This window comes from Sciurus vulgaris (assembly GCF_902686455.1).
Source record: "Sciurus vulgaris genome assembly, chromosome: 7".
Taxonomy (NCBI): Eukaryota; Metazoa; Chordata; class Mammalia; order Rodentia; family Sciuridae; genus Sciurus; species Sciurus vulgaris.
This window is the reverse complement of record NC_136467.1, coordinates 43,027,399-43,039,580: the sequence shown is the minus strand read 5'-3', so window position 1 is coordinate 43,039,580 and position 12,182 is coordinate 43,027,399.

Sequence of the window (12,182 nt, the reverse complement as noted above, 5' to 3'; positions counted from 1 at the left end):
TGACATAATTGATCCTTTCATAAATGTAAAAAACTAAAACATTAACAGATTGTTATATATTGAGGGAATTCAAAATGTCTTTAGTGTTTATAATTTACATGAGTATTGTATTTATTGTTAATTATTCATATATTTATATTATATGTAATTACATATTATTGTCATTACCATTATTATTGTTGTTGTTCATTTCAGCCAACCAACATTTTCTTTTATTAAGACCAAATTGTCTTTAAATTCAGTGTTTTTTTTCTTCTATCCCTACACGCAAAGATTTGCTCTTGTGTTTATGACCACAAATTTCAACAGTTACTGTTGATCTGATTATTTTCTCACTTTCTTAAGCACAATTTCATCTTTTACCATTCAAATATCTTTTTAATAATTGTATGTGCCTATAGTCCTTGTCAAAAGTTAATAACCTTTATTATTTTTTAAAACTCTTTCTTTTTACTCACTTTTATCTTGTCATGGGTTACATTTTCTTGCTTCTTAACGTGTCTAATAATTTTGACTTCATGCTGGACATAATATATTGTATTGCTGACTGGACATTTTGTCCCGAATGATAGTACCATATTTATCAGGCAATTATTTGTGAATCAGTTGAACATTTTGAGACTTCTTTTTATGCATTAGTGAGTTGGATATTGAGCAAACTCTATGGTAGTAGTGCTAATATAACCCTATAGGATAATTTTGTGCTTCTAGCCTCTTTATTGCTTTACTCTGGATAATCAGAAATCAAAGACTCTCATCTATGTGTGAACACTGGGAAATTTTTAACTTATTGATAACTTTTCTTTGTCTCATAAAGTTTTACCTTATTCACAAATAACCTTACATTTGGCACAGTTGTCTCAACCATCCGAAACTCCAATATCTGTTGTCACAACCAGAGATTATCATGCTGTGTAGGTCTTTTTCCCCATGCTGGGTCCAAAAATCCTCTAGGCAGATAACTAGGTTAATGTAATGCTGATCTCAATTATCTCCCTTCTCAAAGGTGTTACAGTCCTATATTGTCTTTTTGTCAACATATGAAGACATTTGTTTCATATGTTTAATACAGTTTTCTATTTGTTTGTCTTGAGAGGCCAAGTCCAATATCAATTATTGTATTATCAGAAGTAGAAGCCGGGTATAGTAGTGTGTGCCCTTGGGAGACTGAGACAGGGGGACTCTCTGAGCTCATGAGTTCCAGACCAGCCTGGACAACCTTTCTCACCAAAAGAAAAATGGAAAGCCTTATGCAGTTTTTAAATGTTGACTATCAATACCAGTTTCTGGCTTAAATGATGTATATGAAATACATACTTAGCAATGAAAAAGTAATGACTTTCTCTATTCTCTAACATCACAGAACATTTTATTTTTCAGAGCATTAAAGACTTCATTTGAGTTTTATTTGTAGAATTCTTTTTGCTAGTCTTTTAAAATCCTTGGGAGTATGACAACTATATTTGAAGGTGAGTTTATTTTGAACTCTATTACTCAAGAAACAAGAACAATTTACAGTTCTAAAATTGACTCATGAAAACATTATCTGATATCTTAAGATAATATCTGAATCCTGCTTCCTTTCTTGTGTTTCTGCTTCTTCTTCCCCTATTTTTCAATAGGTATACTGCAATCTTATTTCTATCATATTGTTTGAACTTCAAAGTTTCTAGGCCTGACTTCTCGCCTTCTGTACATCTTCCTTCTACTTCCCATTTCCTATTCCATTTACCTAACATTTTCTCTGCCCTCCTTTGATACTTGTATATCTTGTGTTTGGGACCTCATTTATCTGCTGTCTTCTATACCTGCTCATATGTATGAACTGCATCTGTGAAAAAGAATCTAATTCTTTTCAAACAATATCATTATTTTCTCTTAATAACAATAGCAGCAATAATGCTTGATAATCTAATTTATGCCTAATTTCTGGTAAATTTTATATACTTTCTATATATTGCATATAATAGGATCTGTGCTTGAATCCCCATGAAAATTCTCATTTTTAAGTGAGGGAAAAATTCAGAAAGGAACACTTAAAATTAAAAAATGGTGTTATTTCTATGCAGGATTCATAGAAAAGATGGTAAAGTTCCAGTGAAAATTCATAGTTTTTCCATATCTATATATACCTCATTGTTTGTTTATTTCTTTCATTTTTCTCAATAAATGTTTGGAAGAATTTTGTGGGTTTTTAAAAAAATCGTGGTCTAGAGACTTTTAAATCTATGTCTGTAGAACCAGTTTGGACTTTGTAAAAATAAAAATTTAATTAATCAACTTATTTTTATCTTCAGGGATCTTATGATCTAGGTGGACATTCACTAATCAGAACACTGAACTCTTCAGTCAGTTTTGATTATTAGTACATAATTTAAAGTTTAGGTTTTAAAACATTATTTGTTAAATTATTGACTGTTCTTATCTTTAATTATTTTTAAAAATTTTTTACAGATGGCATTTTGATTCATTGTACACAAATGGGGTACATCATTTTGTTTCTATGGTTGTGCGTGATGTAGATTCATACTGTTCATATAATCATACATGTACATAGGGTAATGATGTCTGTCTCATTCCACCATTTTTCATACCCCACCTCCCTCTTATTTCCTTCCACATATTCTAAAGTTTCTCAGTTCTTCTCTCACCCCCCACTCCCCTACCCCCATTATATATCATCCTTACTAATCAGGGAAAACATTCAGCCTTTGGTTTTTTGGGATTGTCTTATTTCACTTAGCATGATATCCTCCAATTCCATCCATTTATTTGCAAATGCCATAATTTATTCTTCCTTATGACTGAATAATATTTCATTGTGTATATATACCACAGTTTCTTTATCCATTCATCTGTTAAAGGGCATCTAGGTTGGTTCCACAATCTAGTATTGTGAATTGAGCTACTATAAACATTGATGTGGCTGAATTACTGTAGTATACTAATTTTAGGTCCTTTGGGTATAAACTGAGGAGTGGAATAACTGGGTCAAAAAGTGGGTCCATTCCAGGTTTTCTGAGGATTCTCCCCACTGCTTTCCAGAGTGGCTGCACCAATTTGCAATTCCACCAGCAATGTAAAAGTGTGCCTTTCTCCTCATATCCATGACAACATCTATTATTGTTTATTTTCTTGATAATAGCCATTCTAATTGGAGTAAGATGAAATCTTAGAGTTGTTTTAATTTGCATTTCTCTAATTACTAGAGATGTTGAACACTTTTTCATTCTTATTCTTTTTCTCCTTAAAATCTTCAATTATTACTTCATTTTATATAATTAATATTTAAATATTTCCTGGTAGTTCTTTATTAATAAAATGTGATTGGTTGGCTTAATTATATTAAAATTATAACAATTAAAAATTGACCATTCTGCTGCTTACACCCTATTCATGTAACTAATGATAGCAGAGTCTGAATTCCAACTCTAGTCTGTCTGGTAAAAGAGTCCACAGTCTGCTAACATGATGTCCTCTGCTCTTTCAAAATTATCTTAGACCTGCTTACACTTGCTTATTGTAGTACTTCTGAAGATGTCCAGAACATTTGATCACAAGAGTGGCAACCTGGTGAAAGCTGAATCACACAGGCTGGAGAATCAAGACACGTCTAAGTTTAAGTCCCAGCTATGCTCCCATTAATGGTGTTACTTTGAGAAAGCTTCTTGGGCTGGGGATATAGCTCAGTGGAAGAGTACTTGCCTATCATGTGTGAGGCACTGGGTTTGATCCTCAGCACCCTGTGAAAATAAAATAAAGGTATTGTGTCATCTACAACTAAACATATTTTTAAAAAGAAGAAGCTGAGCAAGCTTCTTAACTAGCCTAATTCCTGTTTTTTTTTTTTTTTTTTTTTTTTTTTAATTTTCAAAATAGGAACCATGAATTAGTCAGGTTTTAAATTTGAGGACTAAGTATTTGTGTCTGCTCTGAAAATTTTTGGACTGTATGAATTTCCTTTTATAAGTTTTGATTTGAATTAATATTTTCCAGAATTTGGACTATATGCCAAATATAATAAAGATTAAACTAATAAAAGAATAATGATGATACTGTGAAATAGACAAACTTTAAAAATAAGAGAAAGCAGTAATAAAGATCAAATAAATGAAAATAAATGACAGGTAAAGGAACAAAGCAGGCATGAAGACTGTTTGCTGCTTATCCAACTGTGGAGAGCAGTGATTTGAATCAAATCATGACCTCTGACTCTCTCATGGCTATCTTTGCGCTGGGAGCGGCCTGTGAGAAGGTGCAGGTCGAGATGTCCCTGTTGCTATGATAATGCTGGCCACAGGTGACTACGTGCAAAGGTGTGGCTTAATCAGTCCAGGCCTTCAGTTCAGCACCTTCTCCCAGGGATAGTGAATTCTGAGTAAAACAAGATGCCCCAGTATCTGGCCGGTCCTATGTCCTTCAGATTGCCTGCTTTGCTGAAACTTTCTCACAAATAACCTTTTGATGAAACTTTTATACAACAAACTTGCTGAGCTAGCTCGGGGTCATTCAAGCCTCACTGAGGCTTGGCTTTCCTACTAGCCCTCCCTTTCTCCCTTTGTGTGCACATCTGTCTTTTCTTTATCTCCAGTCACTCCTGAGCATCTTGTATCACCATAATTAACGTCCAGGGCTCCAAGAATTGGGAGGTTGCGCACTCAATATCTTCTCTACCTTTCTTCCTTACCATTAGTCTTGACTGACTGTTCATTTGAGGTGCCAAATTGCTTAAAAAGTCTGCATTTCCAACCTATCTTGCAAATAGCAGTCATATGACAGCTCCATACCATTTGACATAATCAGAGATGTGCTTTAGACTGGTGGTAATGTTTTCTTGTTTTTATTGAGGCACTGCCTTTTCCTTCCAGTTGCCTATTTTTCTTCTTCCTGCCTAAATCATATTTTAGAGGTAAGAGACGGAGATGACTATGGAAATGACAGCCGTGGCTAAAGACAATGCATCTGGAAGAGAAAAGGTGCTAGTTACCTGCTGCCTTAGCACTGGACAGTGAATAAATGACTTGTTATCTTGGGGGAAAATAAGCTTATACATGCTTAACACATGGTATTCAGTTATGTTATCTACTCTAACTGGTACAGAATATCATTTTATACTGGTAAAATATAAACATTATAAACATCTCATTTCCTGTTTCTCAAGTCTCTATTTTTTCCTGTTAAAATAACCACAGCGACAATATTTATTGAGAACTTACTCTATGACATACTCTAGTAAAAATTTTAAAATACCATAATCAAATCAATATTCACAGCAGTATATTAATACAATACAAAATAATCACACAATATAATTTAAGATAATATAAGACACCAAAATCGATCATATTCAAGGTAATATAAAACACTGATAAAACAAATATTTTAAAATATAGAAAAAATTTAATAGTATATAATCACAAGGTAACTTTTAAAAGGACAGTAACAACAGATTAGCACTGAAATGTAAACTCTGTATTAAAGTGTTCAAATTAATAAACATATACAAAATTTTATATCCTATGTACATATGCCTCACTTTATATTCAAATGTCTACAGAAAAGTTAGTGAAAAGTCATATAGTTGCTCCTAGAAAAAAATCAATATTTTAAAATCTTAAATATATTTAAGTTAAATGTCTGAACACAATAATAATGTATTATACAAAACCCACAATCATTCTCAAAATAATCAGTGTCTGGACTTTCCCCCTGCACAGGAAAGTTGCCAGGAACTTAACCTGGAATTGAGTTTTGTGATCTGGGTCTGGATGTTGGAATGGAATATGCTGGAAACTGCATGGAAAATACACCTTGAGAATGGTCTCATTACTAGGTCACTAGCCATATTACTTTTTTGAAATCTCCTCTATTAACTTAAATCACATTTCAACGTGAAGCCAAGGATGAAGTTTGACAGTAAGCTATGAATTTATACAGGCAAGCATAGTCAGTTTTCTGCAGTTGCAACGCTGAGAAGACATGAGAGAGTTGAATATTTTCTTTTTTGTACTTTTTTTTTTTTTACTGAAGAGCAATGAATACTATTACAAAGACATACATGTCTTAAATTCTTTTGCCATAAAGATATATTTCTATCTCAAATGCCACAAATCTCTTGAAATTATTGCAACCTATTGCTTGGTTTATGGCAAATAAAAAATCAACTTAGTTCTTCAATTAGATCGTTAAATACAGAATTTTAAAAATCACAGCATTGACAGAATTGGTATGTGTTTCATCATAATACACCTGCTTATGAGAACAGACCATTAACACTACAAAGGATTTACATTTAACACAGATCATTTGAGCTTAAATCTGTATATGGTTCCAGAGGGACTCCTTGGCAGGTTTTGCTGATTGCTCATTAAATAGTAGAAACATGTATAGACTTTATTTATCTTACAAAGCTTACCCACAAAAAACAGGCACAAAAATGAGATAAATACTATGGGCAAGATTATGGTTCTTGGAGTGGCTAAAAGTCAGAATGTAGTTTTGGTAAGTTTTCCTCATAAGTGTGTTTCAAAAGATGAAAACACTAAGGGCTGGAAGGCTACAAAGCTTAACATATGTCTTGTCATTAAGGGAAATGTGTGGGATTATTCTGCACTGGAAAATCTGTGGTTTTCCCAGCAGCCAGATCAAAGACCACCATGGCCATCGTGTCATAGTGGAGATAGTGTTTGATTTTTACATCTCTTGAATGTGTTCTTTGTTCTAAGGTCAGCTGTCTGTTTACATTACTCATGGAATAACCCTTTATACATTCTTTATCTCTCACAGTCAGAGAGGCTAGATAGGCAACTACTACCTGCCTTTTAAGTCACAATAATAATTAACATCAACCCTGTATGAGTTCAATTATATTTCCAAGAAGTCTGTACTTAAAATTCTTTCAGCTAATCATCAGAAAACAAATAAAATTCTGACTAACAATGAATAAATTTATCCCATTTTCCTCTTCTTCTTCCCCATTCAAATGATCATATGTAGGCACTTAAAAGAGGAATAGAGGAGCACTCTTCATTTGAACATTCAATCAACCTCCAGAAGATTTTCTCTTTGACATCAGAGTGCCACTGAAAATATTGCTAGGTTTGAAACAGAAGCTAGATGTTGGTGGGAGTATTTTGTGGGAGATGTCAATGTTTTCACATTCATTTGTCAATGTTGTAGTTCAAGATCTTAAAAAGTTGAAAATTTTGCTATGCTCTTCTCATTCCATTGTATATTGCTCTCAAAGTCTCCATGGCTCTTTTTGCTCTTTATCCTCTTTGGCCCACAATTGGGTTTTTCTGTCATGAAATCCTCCCACTTGCGTTGATGCTGTTTCTCACTAGCTTTCAATTGGTCATTACACATATCTCTGGAGAAATTCTTTCAAGTTGTCCTGCATTTTTTTTTTCTGCATTTGGGAAGGATATGTTCATTTGTTTCACGGATCATATTCTTCAAATTTCTAGAATTCACAGTTCTCAAAGATAGCATTTTCCTTTCAATTCTTATACAAAATAGTTTCACCTTGAATAATTTATCTGTGATCTGAAAGCCTTGAATGAATTTCTCTAAGAACCTTGGTAATGAGGTGTACTAAGCCTGAGGTCCCCAGTGAATCCCTCTTCTTACCACTACCACCTGGACCGACCTTACAATTCAGAGGGTCTTTGTCCCTCTGCCCCTCCACTGACCATGTTTCCATTCTCAAAATGATATCTTTAATTTCAAAGACATGGGATGGAGGATAGGAGTTAGCACCTCAGATTAGTTTACAACAATCTTTATGCCTCAAAACTACAGAATGCTGAAATGTGCACAAATGAAAGATGATATAGTAACTTGGAGACTGTGATTTTAAAATAACCTTGAGATTGTTCATGTTATAATGTTAAACTTCATGTACAAATTATGTAGACTCATGCTTATAACTAGGTGAAAATAACTAGGTAAAAAGCTACAGAGGGGAAATATTTTACACAATCTCTGGTATATTCAGATGAAGAAACAGATTTTTTGAGTTTTTATTGTTTTTGAAATATTCTTTAATGAACAGACATATTAAAAATTAATAAAAATTAAAATTAATAAAATTAAATAAATTAATTTTATTTAAAAATTAATTAAATTAAAACTTAATTAAAGATTAATAAAATTAAAGTATTTAATGTCAAGTAAGTGCAAATTCAGAGTGAGGCACTGTAGAGATAAATGGATAAACAAGAAATGGGACCTTTCCTTAAAGAGCTCAATTGTAGTAAGAAAGGTATAATGTTCACATAAAACAACACATTGTAGAAAGTAGCAAGTTCCATAGAAGGGCTTTTGATAAGTGCTGCAGAGATGCAGAGCAGGTAGGCCTTTGATCACTGCCTTGCATCATTTGCTTATTTTTATGATATACAGATCAGCTTTAAACAGTGAATAACAAAGCTAAAACCATGAAATAGATATATGTGTACCTGTAAAAAAATTTATCATTCATGTTTCAGAGAATGGGAACCTTATTGCTAATATTTTATTGGCTCTCCTCCAAAATTGGGAATTGTATTGGAGGAAATAATGATAATTTAATTTCAACAGACCTGTTTTGACCTGACTGTAATTAATTTGAAACACACCACCTGGGAATTAGAATACCCTAAAAACAACCTTCAACTCATTTTCTTCTTAAAAAAGTAAGTTCATAGTGAATTTTAAACATGAAAATAACCTTTTATAAGACTTTGGTGAAGATTGAAAATGCTTCTATAAATTAAGTAATGGTTTATGGACTTGCAACAGCTGAACTCTGGACTTACTGAGCATTTCTAAAGCATTATAAAAAATGTCTTCAGCAAATATGAAATCTCATCTTACCCTTTTCAAAATAGTTCTCTGACATCAAAATGAAAAGCTTACATAGAGAACAATAGGGAAAAGCACATCAAATATTTATGATATCTATTATTTCATTTAAAATATTTAAAATTTAAATTTAAAATTTAAATTTAGAATATGGTATCATGATAATTATATAGATCACATGCAGATACTGTTTGAAGTGTTTCAATAATAAGATGGTAGAATTTTAAAAGATGGAGATAAGTATTTTATTTCATTATCCAGTTTTTGTCCTTTATTTTAGGTCATAAAGAGATCAATATTGCAGGCACACAGCAATTAAATTGGCAGGAAAATAAAGTATCTAAGTTTACATTATTCAGAATACATTAAGAGCACAATTAATAATATTAGTATTTGGAAATTACAAAAAGAGAACACATAAGCAAATTTGGAATGTGCTTTGAATCCATTCACATGAAAATTTTAAGAAGTTTATTTAAAGAAAAAGAAGAAGTGCTTTCTTTGGTAACTATATTTTTCCAAGTAGATAAATAATTACAACTTAATTTTTAAAGGATTGGTTTGCATGACAAAAGGCATCACCTTGTTTTAGCACTCAGGAACAGTTGTGAGGTTCTGGCAAACTGCATCAATGACTTTCCCAATTTTCTTGACTACAACCTACAGAAAGAAATACACTATTGAACAGCCAAGGAGATAAACTAGTTTTTTTTCCCCTCCCTAAGTCTGAATCATGAACTCTTTCTAGTAGAAAGCTACTGATTCATCTCATCTGTAAAATAAGACTACTAAAATTTCCCTTCTTAGAGTTTACAGGTTTAATTCAAAGGAAAGCGTTTACAGATGAGGCTATAAAGACAATAGCAGTTATCACTATCACCAATGAGGTCTGAGGAACTCCCAAAGATAGGACTGCTACTCACAAGTGCAGTTTTTGAAAAACATTCCAGAAATGAATTTAAGACCATTGTCAATTAGAGACACAGAGATTTATTTAAGAAAGCAAGGACTATACACTCTAGGGAGAATGTGGATCATCTCAAGAATAAGAATGTGTTTGGGATTCTCAGCCTGTTCTTTGAAATGAAACTTGGTGAGGGTTGGGCATGGGAAGCTATATGGGGATGATGTTGTTCTGGTGATGAGAAGGTGGTTCACAGGATCCTTCAGCTCATGTGGTCTCCATCATCTGATCAATAGATACAGCCGGAAAGTCCTCTAAATTATAGGTCTTTAAAAAGATTACATCTCTCTTTGCTTAATCTATTTATTGTGTGAACTAATTAACAGCACACAAGGTAATTTTCATAAGTAAGTGGGAGTGACAGGATTGGGAGAAGAACTAACTTGGGGAGTGACAGGTCTGGAAAGATATGCAGAACTTCTGATTAAAATGATATTATCTTGTCCTTCCTTTTGTCTTCTTTCCACCTATCCTTTAATTTTTTTCTATCAGACCTCGTTACTGCTATTATTATTCATGAAATGATATAGCAGCCTGCTGAGTGATTTCTTTTAAATTGTAAAGTAATTTATTTTCAAGAAGTTTTTTCTCTTACATTACTCTTCGACAATTGAATTCTCCAAACTATAATTCATACCATACATCCAGCATTTATATGGCAATGTCCTCTAATTTGTTTCTTGTATTTCTCATTGTCCTCTATCATACTTTAACCTTGAGAGTTCCTCGAGGTTGGGAGCCCAATCTTACTTCAATGTCAAGTTCAGTACATATCATTGAGCCAGGCCCACAGTTACTTTTATTTTTTTACTTTTCTTTTCTTTTCTTTTTTTTTTTTTTTTGGTCGTAGATGGATACAATATCTTCATTTCATTCATTCATTTTTATGTGGTGCTGAGGATCAAATCCAGGGCCTCACACATGCCAGGCAAGCACTCTGCCACTGAGCCCCAGCTCCAGCCCCCCACATTTACTTTTTAACACACATTTTTTTTAATGAGTGTGAATATGATATGATAAATTTTTAAATTAGTATGTACTTTCATTTTTAAAATTTAATTTCATTTTTAAAAAGCAAGGGCTGGGGAGATAGCTCAGTCGGTAGAGTGCTTGCCTTGCAAGCACAAGGCCCTGGGTTCCATCCCCAGCACCGCAAAAAAAAAAAAAAGGCAATATATGCATATGGTTTATAAGTCACATAGGACAAAATAGATAACAAAATTCAGTATTTTTTCTGTCACTTTTCTCACTTTTCTCCAGTTCTTTTTTTGAGTAAGTTACTTCAGTCACTTTTGACCCCTTTAAAGTTTTCTTCTTTATATTATCATATTTATAAATAGTATGGATATGCAGCACTCCTTTATTTTTATTATTCCATTTTCAATCTTATCTATTGGCTGATTACAGTGATGGTTGAGAATTTAGCTCCCTGAATCTTCCATATCTCTGCTTCCCCTCCTCATTTCCTATATTAAAGTTGCATTGAAGTTTTTGTTTAAATCTATATTTATTATTTAAATTATTATAATGATGTAAATAATAGTTATAGCTGAGCATTTTAGGAATTTACTAAGATTACACTGCAGATGCTAGAAGAAAACATAGGGTCCACACTGCCTCATATAGTGCAGGCACTGATTTCCTTATTAAGGCCCCCAAAACACAAGAAATAAAACCAAGAATCAGTAAGTGGGATACCATTTAACTAAAAAGCTTATACACAACAAGGGAAGCAGTTAAGAGTACAAAGAGAGAGCCCACAGAATAGGGGAAAATCTTAGTGGGCTACTCCTCCAATAGGGAATCTATCTAGAATATATAAAGAACTCAAAAAAACACCAAAACCCCAAAAAACCCAATCAATAAATGGGCAAAAGAATTAAACAGAAACTTCTCAATATAAGAAACACAAAAGGCCAATAAAAATATGAAAAAAAATGTTCAATATCTCTAGTAATCAGGGAAATGGAAATCAAAACTACACTAATATTTCATCTCACCCCAGTCAGAGCAGCAGCCATCAAGAATATGAACAATAAATGCTGGTGAGGTTGCAGGGAGAAAGGAACATTTGTACATTGTTGGTGAGACTGCAGATTAGTACAACCACTCTGGAAAGCAACATGGAGATTTCTTAAAAACTAGGGATGGAACGATCATATGACCAGATTATCACACTCCTGGGTATTTTCCCAAAAGATTTAAAATTGGCATACTACAGCAACCCAGCACAAGTCACAATCGATAAATTATGGAATCAACTCAGATGCCCATCAACAGATGAATGGATTAAGAAATTGTATGTATACATACATGTATGTATATAAACACACAAGGGATATATATATATATAATGGAGTTCTACTCAGTCATT